This window comes from Camelus dromedarius, chromosome 2 (assembly GCF_036321535.1).
Source record: "Camelus dromedarius isolate mCamDro1 chromosome 2, mCamDro1.pat, whole genome shotgun sequence".
NCBI lineage: Eukaryota > Metazoa > Chordata > Mammalia > Artiodactyla > Camelidae > Camelus > Camelus dromedarius.
Window position 1 is genome coordinate 49,816,592 of NC_087437.1, and position 18,839 is coordinate 49,835,430.

Consider the following 18,839-nt stretch of genomic DNA (forward strand, 5'->3'; position numbering starts at 1 on the left):
TCCTAAGGAGAGTGATATAGTAAGGAAAAAAAAATCCAGATATTAGATTGCTATAAGAAAGGTGGAAAAAAACAGTACGAGGCATCAGGGGTAAAAAGAAAAAAAAAACATCTCTATAAATGTGACAGACATAAAAGAAAGTGAAGGAAAGTTAAAAATTACCATAGGGCAGGCAGGACACCTGCTAAAGACCTTACTGCTGCCTGTCACAGCTGGAAAGAAAAATGAAAGAGATGCAAACAACTGTCCTGCAAGCACGAAATCATTCTTTTGTCTTTTTTTTTCTTATGAACAATTACAGTATGCAAAAATGAAGGGGGATCTCAAAGTATTGGGATGAAAATTTTAGCAGGCTCTGCATGTAAATAGCAGAGACATGGAAGTGTGCCTCTTTGAAAACAGGCCGTGTTTGGGCGCTCCCAGAGCATTGAAGAAAGTGGTAATTAATGCATAGGAACGACTTTGAATGAAGGATGAATAGGGGCATAACAATGGGTAGGTTTTCTCTTTCTTTCCTTTTTTTTCTTTTTCTTTCTTTTCTTCTTCTTCTTCTTTTCTTTCTTTCTTTTCTTTTTTTTTTTTCTTTTTTTTTTAGGTTAAAGCATTGAAGAAAGCAAGCTGTTAAAAGATGGCTACTGTGAAGCTACAACTTCAATGTCTGTCTTGTGTGGCTTTCCTTTCGGGGCTGTGGTGGGAGTTTGTTTTGTATTGCTCTCCAATCACAATGGAGTTAATTTGCACCAATTTCATTTTTGTGCGTGCTCCTGAATGTTTTCCTTTCTGCTGGATATTTTTTTTTAAATATTATTTTGGCAGGGCTTGGTCCTTTGATGATCCTTTTGAGCAAATGGTTTGCCCAAAGTTCAGATGGTGCTGGCTCTGTCTTCTTTTTCATTTACAACATCAAGAGGATTACAGAGAATAACTTTGTTGCCCAACATCAATGATATATCTTCAGGCTACTAGAAAGGTAGTTCTCAGAAAGTGTGTCTTCTAATAGTTTAGAACCTCCACAGGCTTCAGATAAAACAAGTATTAAATACAGAAAGCTCACAAGGATACCAAGGAAGGTTAAACTCACGCAACCTCCTTCATCTCAAACACCTGAAATACATTGGTTTTTTTTTTTTTTTTTGACTTTCGAAGTGTGATCATGTTGAAGACAGCAGTAAGATCTTATATAACAGAAGACAGAAAAAGGCAGAGAAGGAGTCACGTGGAGATACACAGCACACACATATTAGTGGGAGAACACAAAAACAATCTTGTCAAAGAGCAAATAATTTATAATGAGCCAAAACCAAATATACGTATCGATTCAAAAAAAGATGTTATAAATGGGGTGCTCGCAATGTCATTTCTCTCTTAGTGAAACTGCCTGCCATAACCTCAATTTGGTTTTAAGGAAATTTTAAGAATTCTCACAGTTTTAACAATTAGGGATGTGCAGAGGAATTCCCAAACAGGCAGACAACTTGAACCTCTCCCCTGGGTTCCAGTAATCATTTCAGCTGTGGCTGGACATTCGCATGTGGATGACTCACTAGCTCTTTCAAAACCTGTCCTTCTCTGCCCCTTCCCGGTGAACTAGCTTCTCTCATCTTCTGTTTGCAAATTCTGTGAACAGCTGTGAGGGTCCATGGGAGGGACCGGTATCATGGCTGTGGTAAATAAACATTCCAGAATTTGGCTGCAGGCTTGATGTCAGGCAATTGTGTTCTTTTTAGTAGAATCAGTTTTATTGACTACATAACTAAATATGATTTGACTTTACAGCTCTATATGGCCTCTCATATAAGTAAATTCAAACTCAGTACAATTTCATGGTAAGATTATGAAGGATTTTTGATTGGTTTTTGTATAGACAATATGATCACTTGATATGTACATGTCTGATTTTTCTATCTGTCTATCTATCAAAGAAACTGGAAAAAAAATGCACCGAATTGTTCATAGTATCTGTCTCTGGCATTAAAAATGGTGCTTGTGTTTCTATTTGTGAAAATATGAACATGGCTATAAAGTTATGAAAAGACATGGAGGAACATTAAATGCATATCACTAAGTGAAAGAAGCTGGTCTGAAAAGGCTACATGCTGTATGGTTCCAACCATTGGACATTCTGGAGAAGCCAAAAGTATTGAATCAGGAAAAAGATCACTGGTTGCCAGGGGCTTGGAAAACAGGAGGGAGGTATGAATAAGTGGAGCACAGGAGATTTTTTAGGGATTGAAACTATTCTGTATGATATTATAGTGATGGACACATGACACTACACATTTGTCAAAACCTGTAGAACTATGCAACACAAAGAGAGAACCCTCGTGGAAACTATAAACTTTGGTTAATAATAATAATAAATCTGTATTGGTTCATCAGTCACAACAAATGATCCTTATTAATGCAAGATGTTAAGAATAGGGGAAACTGTATGGGGGTAGGGAGGAGCTATAGGGGAACTCTGTAGTATCTGTCTAATTTTATGTAAATCCTAAACTGCTCCAAAGAATTGTATTAATTTAAAAAAGATATATTTTATGATAAAAAGAAAAGTATTCTCAGAATAATTTCTAACATTCTTCAGAGCTTAGTTTAAGTGCCCACTCCTCAAGTTTCTCTTAACTTTCAGGCCCTGTGCTGTCTCCATAGCTGATACCACTCCTATAGCCCATGCACAAGCCACTGCAGTTTTAGGGACAGTGCTCGCCTGGGGACAGGAGCTGTGCCATGCTCTTTCCCCTTATGTCCAGCAAAGTGTTTGCAAGCAGAGAAGACTACCCGGAAACTTGTAGGCACAGGTGCAGACACACACAGGAACAAGCAAAGAAAGGCAAAAATGATCAAAATATGGGGGGAAGGGTATAGCTCAGTGGTAGAGCACATGCCTTGCAAGCACAAGGTCCTGGGTTCAGTCCCCAGTGCCTCCATTAAAAATAAGTAAATAAAAAAAAATAAGTAAATAAATAAAAACCAATTACCTTCCCCCAAAAATAAAATAATAAATAAAAAAATTTAAAAATGATCAAAATATCTAACAAAATATATGTGCAATGTACCTTACACGCATTAACTTATTAAGTTTTGAAAATATTAATTTCAGGCTTGGAAAGAGCTACTAATCTACTGGTGTGGGATTAATGATGATTTAGGCCATTTGAGGGGCAAAAAGCACTCACATAATTCATCTTTCTCCCAGTGTCTCTGGTAGGTGCTGTCAGTTGAAAGATGTGAGTGCTTTAAAGCTTAGAGAACCATCAGTATCTCCCCAAATATATGGCTCTTTTTTATTAGCATGATCTTGCTATAAGCCATCAAGAATAGTTTTTTCCCCATTTTCCCCCAAGATATATAATTCAGTGCTTTCAACATGTATAAAAGTAATAAAAAAAATCATTAAAATGATTTGCAATATGGCAGTTTAAGAGATTAAAAAGTCTCATCTTTATTCTTTATTTAATCTTTGGATTCCAATGGCATCTTGTAAATACAGTTTGACCCACCCATATCACTTCTACAAGTTAGACAGGTAAAGCATCTGAACTTCATAGGAGGGAGTAGCAATGGGAAATAGAACAAAGGAAATAACTTTCTGTTGTGCTTTTTTAAAAAAAGGATGTAATATGTACCATGGTCCTTAAGTAACCCATTTCCTTTCAAAAAGAAAAGACATGCCATTAAATGTATTACTTCTTTGGTTCCTTCCATCACAATTAATGTAGATACTCTTAAACGTATGGTATACAGACTTGGCTGCAAAGCTGGTCCAGCATTTGGACTCTTTTCATTATTTTGCTTCTAGTAGCACTTTAAGTCTCTGGTGTCTTACCTCCACTGAGACCTGGCATTTCTTTGTGTTGGAGAGGCAATTTAATCCATTTTTACAGTCTGCAAACAGACTTTCAAACAAAACCTCAAACTCTTTGAATGTGCCCCAAGGATTCCACCAAACCTATAATCCTCACTCTCTTCTGGGGCTGTGGAGGGTGGTGACAAGAACAGAGCTGGCACCAACGAGGGAGCCTCATTAGTGTTTGTGATTTTGATTTCTGCTACCATTCTGCTCCGTGGCCAATTTCAAAGTTGAAGCGATAACTATCCTCAGATTTCCTGCACCCCTGCCCCAGCTTCCCCGAATTCAAGCCACTGGAATGATCTGGAGAAGCATCTCAAGACCATGAAGGAGGCCGGCAAGCACGCCTTTTCTCAAGGAGTCAGGGGGCCTGATTATAAATAGATGAATGTTCAGCTTCTGCATGTTGACAGTCTGAGGGGAAGGCAGAAAGCCAAACCCGTGACTATCATCATCCGAAGTTCTACATGGTTCCGCACACTGCTGGGCACTGAAAGGTGAGACAGGTGTGCCAGGCCACTGAGGCAGAGCTTGGACAAAGATGGATTAGGAAGGAGAGAGAAAAAATGATCTTGGTTGTCCTTTCTCTCTGGGAAACCACATTTGATGCTTGGGGAATAGTACATTCTGAAGGTAGTCTTCTGAAAAAATGGAGACGAGTGAAGTAGAAGGAATCACAGGCAAACAAGATTTAACAAATGACCGCCAGTGATCTATTTAACTCTCACGACCGTCTGGATATTACTATTCCATTTTATAGATGAGGGAGCTGAGGTTCAGAAAGATCAAGCAGCTTCCATGTTCTACGTTCAAATGGCTCCTGTCTGATCCAGAATGACTGCTCTAAACTGCTACACAGACTGACTTCTGGTGGGAATTCACAGGTACTTGCTGTGATAAGCTCTAAGATGTATTATTTCCCACCTCACCAAAGATCTTGTTCACCCTTCCCTTTCCTTTTGAATTTGTGATAACTGTTCATTTTAAATGTGGGTAAATTTCTTAAAGTACCTAAAATATAAACATTTAATATTTGTAGGTACACTATAATCCGTTGAGTTTGTGGGAACAGTCTTTGGAATGCATGTTAGAATTTATGTATTAAGAAATAAAGAATATGACAATGAATATATGTATGCATATGCATGACTGGGACATTGTGTTGTACACCAGAAATTGACACATTGTAATTGACTGTACTTCAATAAAATTTTTTTTTAAAGAAATATGTCTTGGGACAAATGTGTCTTTTTATGAAAGAAAGTATAACAAAAACATGGCTCAAATAATTCCTTTCAGTCCAACTGAATCTTCTGGTAGAAGTGTTAAACTCTTATTTGTCAAGTGCATAGGCTTGGTTGGCTAATATTGACTGTTTTTTTTGTTTGTTTGTTTGTTTTTACTGTTGCCACGTCTATCACAGGTATATTACCCAGAAAACCAGAAGTCAGCAAAAAGAAAAGGGTCCCTAATGTCACGGAGAGAGCAAGGACTTCACACCAGCTCTTTCAATCTCTTGGTTTGAATGTTAATTTCCCTGTTGCTGAGTGTATAATCAGTTACTCGTCTCTCTGAACTTCACTCAGGCATGTTAATGTGAGAATAGAATGACACCTTTCACCTGCATTCCTATTTATTTTACTTATTTTTAAGCGGAGGGGTCATCCGAGGGTGTTTAAGTACTGGCACAAAAAATATGTTTTTCACAATCAAGACATGGACACATAACTTTTAGCAGATGTGGTAATATTGGTCTGAACCAACATGTTGCTTTTTGTGTGTTAATTTCCACATCTGTGAAATAAGAAGTATTTATGTTGCAGGGATGTGGGGTGAAGAGACTGAAGTGTGAACCATTGCTTTGCTATCATTCACAATTCAAATCTGAAGAACTCATCCATGCATCCTAAAAGATTCAGATGAACGGAAGTAACTAATGCCAGATTCTAATCTTTTGAAAAGAGTGAGGCTGGATCTATGTAAGCAGTAGTACATCCATGAAGTAGGCTGTCTAGTCAGCATAAGCCCCAGTAGTTTATGTATCTGTCTGTAAAGCAATCATATTAGCCAATTCCTTTTTCAAATTGTAGGTCATTTCACATTTCACATCAGCCCCTTTCAGGAGATTTATGTGTATTTATTTATTTTTGTGTATATATTCTTTTATTGATGACAGTTTACAATGTTGTGTCAATTTCTGTAGGTGCACATGTAAGGTTTCTTTAAGGCAGAAATATGTTATTGTAATTTTTAGAATTTTACTTCCTATATAGTAATAATAATCCTAACAGTTAATGAGTGCTTACTAAGTCCCAAGCATTGTTTTAATCATTTGATATGGACTATCCCAATTAGCCTACAACCCCATTTTACAGATGGGGCAGCTGAGGCCTGAGGAGGCTACATAATGTGTTTCAGCCTCGTCACCTAAGGTCAAAGAACAACAAAATGGTGGAGCTGAAGTTTGAATCCAAGCTATCTGAACCCAAGTCAGCACTTCTAGCCGCTTTCATCTCCTTGGAAAGTGCTCAGTAAATACTGACAAACAGATGGATTAATGGATATGGTAGTTGGTGTCTAGGACAAGGAGCCTGTTCTTTAAACTCCTTTCCTTTTCTCCTTTTTAAAATTAAAAATTTTTTAATTTTTATTTTATTTTGATTCTTTTCTCTTGTTGAGGAGGCATTTCCCTTCAGGGAGGCAGGAATGTGACAGCACAACCAGATGGAAAGTTCAGGAATCTAGCAGAAGTACTCATCAGCTGGCAAGGATTGGGAGCAGGAATGAGTTTTAAATTGGGAAATGCCAGTTCCACTGCTCTGCTCTGTTTCTGCATCATTATTAATTCTTGAGAGAATAAGCCAGGGGCTGGGCAGGGACCATGTGGAGATGGGGCTACATCTTGTCTTCAGTGATACTGTTCAGACTGTTAGAAATTATCAGGAGTGTAATTATTTTTACACTGAAAAACCTTTTAATGACAGCTTCCCATCTAGAACCAGGACATTTTCCCACTTTTTAATAAGAATTTCCAGAAAAAGCTTTGGTTTCCAGAGATTCCCACAAGAGACTCAACATGTGGAGTCCCCGCTGCCCTTTACTTTTTAGTCACCCATTGTGTCCCTGACTGCCTGGGTCTTGTAGTCTGTCATAATTTATACTTACGACTAAAGGACACAGAATGAAATTACGCCTGTCACATTATGGGAGCAGGGCGATCATTTAAAAGGCTAATGATCTGTGCTTGACACAAGTTCTTAAAAATACAGAGGACACCCCTAACTGGTGCTTTTCATGTTTCTCTACAAAATTACTTTGGAACATTTAGCCCATGCAACAAGAAAAATTCAACAGGCAGTTTTCAGACCAGGTTACAAGTGGAAAGACATTTGTCAAGGCTGCTTTCACTGGCAATATACTTTAATGAGATGGCATTGAGAGAAGATGGTTAAAAGAACAAAGTCAGGTTTGTTGTGAGGCCATCAGTAACCCAAGAAGCCGCACCGCTCGGGGGCAGAGGCTGCGGAAAGGGTAATTGCAGGGAGTGCCAATCACACATACACGCTACATAGAAACAACTGACCATTGATGGTCCACACCAATGGAGGGGCAGAAGGCAGGGAGGATGGAAAACAGCAGATACTCCAGAATTTCTTTCCATTTGCCTTTCGATTGCATTATATGTGTTCCATCATCAGAAGAAAGACGGGGAAGAAAATGGTGGCAGAAGCAAGGCAAATACAGCAAGGGAGATTACACGACCAGAACTGAGAAATGAAAAGAAAAGAGGTGAATCCCATTTCATTTTGGTTGAGTTCATGCAAGCCACAGAAATCTGATTTGGTCTAGACATTCTTCCTGGAAATATCTGAAGGTTTATGAGTTGAGGAAAGAAGATCTGTCAGCCACAAAAATCCGGTGAAAAGTTATCCATGGATTTGGGAGTCAGGGCTGGCTCCCAGATCTGCTTAAACGTTTACAGTGCCGGCTCTCCAACTTAAGCCAGTACCCTCAAGGTCATGGGAATTACGGACACCACTGCCATGGTCAATGGTAGACTTTTCACTTCCTCCCAGAGACCTGGGAAGGACTGCAGTGAAATTCAAAAGTCATATTGCATTACAAGAGAGACTGAGATGAAACATGGGAAGTTCAGGAGCTAAAAGACAGACAAGCAGGGTGAAGTGACCACCTTTCAGGGAGATGCTATTAGCATGCTTGATTCAAAGGAAGAGAAAACAGAGGGAGAAACTGAAGAAGTGCTTTTAGCATCACTGGGACTGCAGTCATTAAGTGGCAACTGCTACTGAGGGTAAGCCTCCTCTATATCAATCCACTGAGCACAAAGAGTTGGAAGTTGTTCCAGTGTTGAGAATACTCCAGAAATAGGACAAAGTTGCAATACTTATTAGGGCTTAAACGGAGATAACGAGGAATAATTTTGATGAGCACAATCATACGTGATTGATTTTTTTTTTAAACAAAATCCTCTGATCTTGATTACACACTTTGGTATATAAACCACCTTCCCTTTTTAGAAAACTGAACCCCTCTGAATAAATTCAGCTCATGTTTCAAATTAAGTTATATGCCAGATTGAATTCAAATTAAACACAAAATAACGCATTTATGTTCTTGCTGCTCAGAGACTGTAACATGATTTTGATTGTTGTTTCTCCATCACTTGGTATGGGATCTTTCACCCAGCAGGTGATCAATAAACATGGTGATTTGCTTGATTTAATCGGTGCTTGTGATTCTTTTCAATATTGATTGTTGAAAGCATGGATTCCACCACTGACCTGGTGTGATAGTGATCTTTTCGTCTGCTACGTCTTATGGACAATTTTCAACTCTTATTTTAATTAATTCCACCTAGAATTTTACACTTTTCCTCCTCTTCCTTTCCTGTCTTTGTGGAAACTGCTTCTTAATTCTTCTTGTACCTCTCTGACTGTCTTCCTTTTGGTTTCCTTTGCAGGTCTTCCCCCTCCTCTTCCAAAATCTTTAAATGACCCATCTGCTCTGATGAGCTCCAAATCCATATCTCCAGCCCAGCATGGTTTTCTGAGCTCAAGATGGATACAACCAACAGCCTACCAGAAATCTGCACCTGAGTGTCCCAGAAGGAATTCAAAATCAGGTTTATCTATCTTTCCCCACTAAACCTCTTGTATCCCTAGCTTGATGAAAGGCTCAACTTTTATCCAGTTGCCAAGGCAGGAACTTAAAAATCACTGTAGGTTCCTCCCTCCCTGCACCCCTGATATTCAATCATTAGACTTCTTAATTGTCTTCTTCATACTGACTCCCTCTGCCAGAGCCCAGCCTTTCATCATTTTTTTCTTGAACTAGAGCAGGTGTTGCCCTTTTAGTTAGCTAAGCTTCCAATTTTCTATCTCCAATCTGATCTCAAGTCTGCCTCCAAGACGATTTCACTCAAACAAAATTAGAGGCTTGACCAACAGAGAGGGCACAACTGCATTGCTAAGAAGAGACTCCTAGGGTGCCATGCCACCACCAAACCAAGTTGCTGTGTAGACTTTTAAGTTATGTGAGCCAAGACACACCCCACATTTGCTATTCCCCACTGCCCCCACCATTTAAACCCATCTGAATTGGGTTTTCTGTCAAGTGCAACCAAAGCAGAGCTAACTGACACATTATTGTGCAAACAGAATAAAAATCAACCTTTCTCTATCTAAAGATCAACCCTCTTTCCCTCCTTTTACACCCCACTCCAGCTTCCCCAACCCAGCACCCCTCATGCCTTTACAATTCAGATTGCTTCCTTCACTCAAAATCCTGCTCTTCTTCAAGTGTCCTCTGTAACTCCTCCTTAACTCCTCCTTTGACTCTTTCATGCTGAAATAGGCATTATTAAGATGTCCTGTGCTCAGTAGGACCACTTACAAAGGAATCTCAGTCAGTGGATGATACCATCCATGGAGTCAACTGCTAAATACCTTCAACAGCATTTGAGTGAAAAGCATGGCCAGAATGAATTCAGGAGAAACTTCCCTAGTTGTCGGGAGACCCTCTGAACTCTCAGAACCTCAGTGCTGCTTTTCAAGGAAAAGATGAATGGACCAATGTTTTGAAGGGAGAAGACCCTTGATAAATATCTCATCAGGTCCAATAAAAAGAAATCTCTATAACAAGGGAGCCATGAGAAGTTAGAAAGGAGTAGGAAGTTCCATCCCTCACATAGTAAAGTCTGTGAACCGGCAGCTTTAGCATATTACCACAGGATATATTTTCTATGTAAAGCACCCCACTACATTTTCCTAACCAATGAATGATTTCTCTTCATTTTCTGTCTTCTTCAAATCACTGGTTGTATTAATTTATTTGATTTCTACACTGGCACTTTTAATAAAAATTCATTTCAGAATGCAGTATTAAAAATATTTTTATTTTGTTTTAAGAATGTGTCTCCTTGACTTTCTTCTGGGTTCACATATTTGCAATCTTTCTTGTAGGGAAAGGCAGAGTAGAAGGCAGGAGCTTGGATTAAACACCTCTTCAGTGTGCCAGATCCTTTGCATGGATTACATAATTTGGCCCTCATGACATTATTACTCTGGTGTGGGTAATACTGCTTGAGGACAACCTCTTCTTGTCTTTTCAAGAATGCCCCCAGATCGATCAGGCCTCACAGAGTTTCTACAACTTAAAGGGGGAAAAGAATGTAGTGTTAAGAGTTTCATCCAAGGGTGGAATGATGGGTGTAAATCCCAGCTCCACCCTGGACCAGCTGTGTGACTGCGGGTAAGTTGCTTAAACACCCTGAGCCTTGGTTTCATCATCTGTAAGATGAGGGTATTAACAGTACGCACATTGCAGGGCTATTGTGCTGATTAAATGAATTAATACTTGAAACATGCTTAGAACAAAGAATGGCACTTGTTAAGTGTTACAATGTTCATTAACACAATTAATAAAATGTTCCCCAAACATTATATCTTTTCTCTGCAATACAATGGTAAGGCAATTCCCTCGGTCCAACCAGCATTTAAATACAAGATTGTCAGGTCAGTTTTATAAAAATATCATCAAACCCATCAAACCCTCTGAGTATTTGACTCTCTTTGCAAATCCCACCAGGATCATGGGCACGATCTAGGCCACTAGGGAAATTTTTCTAAGAGTGTCAATCATTGGTGCCCCCTTTATTCTCCTCTAGAAATCTGAAATCTGAAACCCCAAACTCCTTTAAAGGTGTCTAGCTTGGATAGAGATTTTGAGGAAAAAACTTAGTTATTTGAAGGATGTGTCACCTATATGTATATATCAGGGATGTGTACTGAGGATTCTGTAGCCATTTCCAGGCTAGTCAGGAAAGAGTTCGGTATCCAACAGTGATGTCTTCTTTGAACATGGGAGGCGCAGTGACAGGAAACATGCCTCTGACAGACCTGATCTTATGCAGAAGGAAGCAGAGACTAGGAGGGAATGACTTGTTAAACATCACACTGGGGCTGGATCAAGGGTATGAACCTAGGACCAGTGGTGGAATGTGTGTGTGTTGGGGGTGATGGGTGGAGGTGGACTTCAAGATCACATGTAAATTTTGTCAAATATTTTCCCAAAGTGAGGACATTCTTACAGGCCAGGCTTTAGAAAAGGAAAACACACCTTTTGCCTTTTGACTAAGGTATCTGCAAACATACCTAAGTGTCTGCAAACTAATTATAAAGCAATACAAAACATAATTCAAGGTAAACTCATGCAATAGGATTGTCAGGGTGATCAGGAAAGAGACCCAGAGTTTCACCCCAGGAAGCTTCAGTAACAAGTATGGCAGTGACTCACCCAAAACGCAAAGACAAGAATGAAGAATGACGGGCAAGAAATACTGGCCAAAATCCTGGCAAGGAGAAAAGCCATGCATAACTGCAAACTCGTCCTGGAGCTGCAGGAAACGAACTGGTCGTGCAGGATCCAGTACCCAGTGATCTCTCGGTTACTATAGATGCTCTCCAAACATCGAGAAGCTGAATCAAGACACATACACAAATTCATCTCCCTCGGGTGGGTCTCAGTTTTAGAAATGGACAGATAGGTTTATGCTGATATTCAAATATCAACAACACTCTTATCTGATAATGACGTGTTACTTCATCTGGAAGAATTAGGGAAGACTTTCTGCTTGAGCTGCTGATGTGCCACCACTTTTCAAAGGATATCAAGTATAAATACGTTCTATTACTTACAACAAGATGCAGGCTTTGTTTAGCTACAAAGAAGCTCAGTGAAATTCTAATTTAAGTCAAACAGCTTACTGAAGAGGACATGGCAGATAGTATTGTCTCCAAGTTGTCGTTCACTACTTCTGTACTGGCTACGGTGACAAGGGAACAAGCTTTCAGTAATAATTGCGTGATTCTTTCTTTAATTCTATGAGGTTGCTGCAGATGAATGCAAATATAGGCGCTCCATAAGGATGGGTGCGATGGTAGCAGACAAAGGCTCTAATGCCACAGTCCAAGGGGGAAAGCAGGCTAGTCAATTTCAGGAGCCCCTTTGGCTCCCTTGTGAGCTCCTGGGGAGTCGTAAGACAATCAGAATTTCTTCACCAGCTGTGTGATGCCAAGGGGAGATCACAAGCTGTTAGTTAAAAGGGCAGGTTTGGTGTTGTTCCGGCTCTGATGCCATTAGCTGAGTGACGCTAAGCAAGTCATTCTCAGTCTCTCCACCAAGCCTCAGTGTCTCACCTGTAAATGAGGCTAGCATAATCTGTCGCACCAGATCTTTTTGAGGCCCAAATAAGAAAAATATAGGTAAAAGTGGACAGCAAACATAGCCTGCATGGTATGTGTTTTGTAAAAATTCATCGAACGTGATTCTAAAGATGTTTTCCTTTCATTTTGAACTTGGTGCCTCCTAATAAACAATAAAGGAGATGTCCCTGCCCCACCACTTGAATCCAGCTTCCATTATGATATATGTAGTAAGTTCTTACAGGTTTAAAAAAATAGGAGCCTCCATCTGAGGAGGAGGAGTGAGTGAATGTAAAGCTGGTGGGCCAGCGACTAGGTTGGGCTGACCCAGCGAGGCTTCCTGGAAGATGCGAGGCCAGGGCAGGAGACAGAAATCTAAGCCAGACTTCAAGGCAGACCTCTGGAACATGTGGAAATAAGCAGTTTGAAAGGAAGAAGGGAGGGACAAGAAGAGGGAGTCATTCATGCTTTCTATTTAACTACCACACACCAGGCACAGGGCCAGGCCCTCTCACCTACAGCCCCACGTGCAATTCTCATCACAGTTCTGGGAGGAGGTGCTATTTCCCCCAATTCCCTGGGGCACAGACAGGCCCTAATAAATGTCAGGGCTGGGATCTAAGCCCTGGTCTCTAAATCCAAAACCCCAGCTCCTTCTGTGGAATCAGCAGGTAGGGGTGGGTGGGAAGGGATTAAGTTAAACAATACTCACCAAACAGATTTCAATGCCTAACAAACAGGAGTTGTTCAGGAAAATTTAGTCTCTCTTCCCCAAAATATAAGTCTGTTTTGAAGTGCCTGTGTATCTGAAGTGAGGCACACATGGTAGGAGGGAAGCTTTTTCTTCATACTTATCGCCAAATATGATATTGTGTAATAGTACTCCAATCAATCTTTGCAAAGCAGGAGCACCAAACTGGTACTGGTTAAAACATGATGTGCTTGAATTTTAAAAAAAGAAAAAAAAATCTATTGTGATTCTAGCTATTTATTGGTAGAATGTGAGGGTCTTTACCCTTTCAAGTCATAACTATGACAAAAGAATCTTGGGAAGCCAGTCTTCCTGTCATAACAGCCCAACGGGGATATTAAGCTCCCAGTGAGTCAGAAACGTGTGAGTTGAAGTTCCCCTGAAATCTATAGTGAGAAAGTACTTGTGTCAGCTCCTGCTAAGCTCCCACTAAGCACTCCACCGATCGTAATTAATCAGGGAAGTTTGCTCACTGATGTGTCCTGCAGGTCAGTCAGGTTCTTGTGCAATGATCTGGGGAACAGGTCTTGACCCACAGCTGTAACAAAGTGTTCAGCAGTGACACTCATGCAGGAGCTTGGGCTGCTTTATTCATGACTATTTCAGAACTGCAGAGAGAGCCTGGGACCCAAGGGCCCCTCCATGAGTATTTGATGAATGAATGAATGAATGAACAAATTCAAAGTCAGTATGGAGATCTGAGTGCTGGTCTCATTTCTGCCACTAACAGCATATGTCAACAAGCAAGTCTTCCACCTCTCTAGCCTTGGCTTTGTCGTTAATGAAATGAGTGATGGGCATGGTAACTTCCAAAGTGCCTTTCAGCTCTTAGTCTTCTTGCTTATCTTACTTTTGAATTCTACTTGAAGGGATCTTTGCATCTTTCTTTACACTATCTTGGCAATATTTCCTGGGAAAGATTCTTAAATCTGAATTTCTCTTTTTAACTCTCTCCTGTTAAGTAAGTTTACAGTGAGTACGCTAACTCTTATCATGGCTCCAGAAACCTAAACAAAACACCTTTAGAGCTGATTAAGCAAGCACTGTTAGTTCAAACAAAAGAATCAGTTTTTAGAGGGGATTTTAGCTCTAGAATACTTCTGTCTGGAACAGAGATAATGAACGTCTTTCTATAATAACTAGTAATAGGTTACCTATAAACATCCTAGAGAAGAAGAAGGTTGAAAATTCATACCAGAGTGTGAATGACTGATAACAACTCCTTTATTTGGGTAGGTTTTTATTATGGGATAGAGAAGGGAGAGGCAGTAATAGAACACTCAAAGTACCTGAATGAGGAAGAGGAAGAGGAAGAAAAAGGTGGCTTAGAGATAAGACAGAAAACAAACATGACCCACTGAAGGGCTACCCTTTTTCCAGGCTTCCTAAAAGGGGAACTCGATTGATGATGGGTAGAATTCTTTAGGAAATTGGGAACTTTTGGGAGGTAAACTTTGTGTTTCAGTTTTCCCTTTTCTTTCCCGTTTAATTTGTCTTTCTTTGAAATTCTTAACAAATCAGCTAATACTCCTGAAAGCAGCAATCCTGCTTTTTAAAAAATATACTTTGGAAGACATAACCTAAAACTTTTCCTCAAAGCATCTATTAGTGTTTAATCTGTTTAACTGACTAGTCTTTCATAGAACTGTGCCATATTCCTACTGAGCACACGTTGGTCTTAATTACAACTAGCAAACTCAAACTCTCGAGTACCACTTTTAGTCAGTCAGTATTTTTAAAATTTCTCCATCACATTTAAAAAGCCTTAGGTACAGAACTGATTACAGTGCCAGAGAATCTGCTTTTTTCAATCTCTAAAATTTTGTTTCTAAGTTACAATGGTTAAAAAAACAAAACAAAACCTTCATTTGTAAGGGGCCTGAATACATGCAAGAAGTTGGAAGTCAATTTAGAATTACTTATGCAAAATGAATGAACACAGGAAATCATGATCCCTGTTAGTTCAAGGCTTCTGTAAATGCCAGCCTCATCTTAGTTTCTCAGTAGATACAGAGATATATCTGGCTCCATCTGCACTGATGGAGAAACTTATAATCTGAATCATCTAACAAATATTCCTTGAACATTGCTGGACCTCAAGAAGTGGTTTCATAGTTGGGTAAACAACCTTATCCAAAAGATTCACATTAGTGCAAATGTACATGGCAATGAGGTAAGTTTCTGGGCTACAGATTCAAAGATATCAGATTCAAAAACATCTTGACAGGGTATATTATTGAGCAGAATGAATTCAATTTTATTTATTAGAAAAAAACATGAAGTCTACTACCTAAGTTTAAAAAAAACCTCTACAAATATAATGTAATAGAGAGTGCCCAAAATTTGGAGATTTTAGTTGACTTTGAATTTAGTAAGTTAACAGCATGTCATGCATTCCCTAAATACATACATACATACATACATACATACATACATACATACATACATACATAAATGTGAGCTTAGTTTGCATTATTAGAAGTAAGGTATCTAAAATAAAGGAGGTGAGATCTTATTCCCTTTTTCAGTTAGATATGATCTGGAATATTTTGTTTAGATTCAACCATTTTTTAAACAAATGTGTTCAATTTTTAAAAAATAAACAAACCAAAGTTTCTCTGTTGGTGAGTACCCAGGATATGAACAGGTCTTGGCTCCTGCCATTCAAGAGAGGAGAGAACGAACTAGAATCATCTAGGGAAGATCAAGACTTGAAGGAAGACAAGAGAGCTTCCTTCCACTATAGAAAGTAGAGAGTGGCCAGAGCAAGGGAAAAAGCAGTCACAAACTGCATTCTGCACATGTTAGACAGTATCTGGATTAAAGGGGCTTGGGTCTGGATATAATTTTTAAATTAACTAGTTTTCTCCTTATAGAAATAATTTCTCACATATATAAGTTTTATATGTACATATCTTCTGACAGGTATAAGGTGAAATGTAAAAGTTTTCCCACCATCATCCCAATACCCTAATCTCATTCCTTAGAGAAAACTAATGTAATTCAACATGTATACTCTAGATTTTTTCAGTGCATATGGTAACATATATCAGTATATTTTTTAAGCATACATGGGATCAAGTTTTTATAGTTTGACTTTTTTTATTTAAAATATTTTTATAGTATTTCCAGATTATCTATATATGTTACACTTCTTTCTTGTTAATTGTTGCATAATATTCTATAACATGAATGTATCATGGTTTGATTAATAATTCCTTTTGACTATTATAGTATATTTAATGATAGTCTCTTGATAAATGTTTAGGTTGCTTCTGACTTTTTAATTGTAATAAATATTTTTGACCATCCATTGTACACTTATATAAGAATATCAGCAGTTTAAATCCTTACAAGTGGTGTTACTGGGTCAAAGGGCACATGCATGTTTCTTGTTCTTCTTTCTATTAACCATTTCCAAATTGCCCCTCTTGAATCATCTGTTTTGCATCCCCTTCACCAGCTCTAGGAATTTTCAAAATTACAAGTATTTCATAGGTGGAAAATGGTATTTTATTACTGTTTTAATTTGCATTTCTTATTTTATGGGTGAGGTTGAGTATTATTCCATATGTTTATTGGCAAATGGTATGCCTTTTTCTATGAATTCCTTGTTCATTTATTTTACCTGCTTTCAGTTGGATTATTTATCTTTTCCTTGGTCTTACTGATCTCTAAGAGTCATCTGCATATTAAGAAAACTAGCCCTTTGTCAAAGATAATACAAATAATATTTTCTAGTTTCTAGTTTGTGTTTTCACTTTGTTATGGGACATTTTCATATGGTAGTGTTTTTATTTCATTAAATTTAATGTTTTAAGTTTTAATTTTTATTTTATATTTTAATTAAATTTGTATTATTTCAATTCAATCCGTCTCTTTCCTTTCTGAGTTTTGTGTCATACTTTTGCCATGCCAAAACTATATATGTTCAATTTCCCATTTAAAAATATTTTTATGGTGTTTTCTATGTTTAAAAGTTTAAACCATCTGGAACTTATTTTCCTTTAAAGAGTGGAGAAGAGATCAAACTTTATACTCCCCCAAACTAGACATGTATCTCAATGCCATTTATCGATTACTCCATCCTAACCCTGCTGATTTGAAAGGCTACCTTTATCATACACTAAATCCAGATGTGTTGCTATTTCTGGACTTTCTATTTAGTATAGTGCCAAACGTTTTAAGTTCTGATAGAATTCATAGGTCCATCACAATTCTCTTTTCATTATATTTTTCTGGTCGCTTAGGCACATTTATTTTTCCCAATAAAATTATATGAAATGATGTGATCAGATCAAAATGAGATCATCCCTCCACCCGAAACACTGAACCCCACCAGATATTTGGCCTTCATCCTGTACAGCAAAGAGAAGGGCTGTTCCTGCCTGGACACACTCTCCCCCGTGGTCCTCATCCACATCCCCTTTGCTCACTCAGTTCTCCGTCATGTTCATTCACCATTAGTTAATTGCTAACTAAGCATCTAAATATATCACTATTTAAAAGAAAAAAAAAAGGGAAAAATCCTCAGTTCTGTTTCTCAATCCTCTTTTCGCCCCATTTCTTTGCTCACCTTTTCAGCAGAAGCCTTAAAGTTGTATTAGCTCACTGGGCTTTCCTCTCCACCACTTTCCTGGGGCAGCTTTTATGTTTCACTTGGTGACTCTATGGTCAGATCTCTGTTCTCATCCTCCCTGATGCTGTCATTTGATACAGCTGATTCTGCTTGCTTTCTTGATGTACTTTCTTCTGAGGCCTTGGGGTCACCACATTTTCCTGCTTTTCCTCCACCCTCACTGGTCTCTCCCCCTATGTCTCCTTCGCTGTCTCATCTCCTAAGTCTCGTCTGGAAGTGCCAGAGCACTTCGGCCTCTCCTCCCTGCCCCCTTTTTCTCATGTCTGCTCCGCTCTGCTCTCCTCACCTCCCCACACTCCTCCCCCTGCTCTACTCTTTTCTCCTTTCCTCCATCTACCTGATCTTATCCAGTCTTACACCTTTCAACACGCTGTTTCTCTAAGCCTGATCTCTCCTCTGAGCTCTGAGTTCCACACGCACACATCTCCCATGGTCTACACACATCTGTCCCTGGGTGTCTCATAGACAATGCACACTTAACATGCCCAAGACAAAACTCTTGTGTCTGGCCCCCAGTTTCCATTTGTTGCCCCGGTAGTCTTAACCAGAGGTGCAAAAGGCAGCATGACCCGCTCCCTCATGCTGAGAACATAAACTCTGGCATTGTCTTTGGCCCCTCGCTTCCCCTCACACTCTTTATTCAATCCATCAGCAAGCTCTGTCAGTGTTACTTTCAGAAGGCAACACAAAGCCCTCTCTCTTCCCCCCATCTCATCTGCCACTGCTGTAGCTTAAGCTGTCATCCTCCCAGTCCTGGCCCACTGGCTGGTTTCTCTGTTTCCATCCTTGCCTCCCCTCCATAGTTGATTCTTTACACAACAGAGTGATTCTTTACAGATTCTTTACAGACAGAGTGATCTTCTCAAATCAGACCCT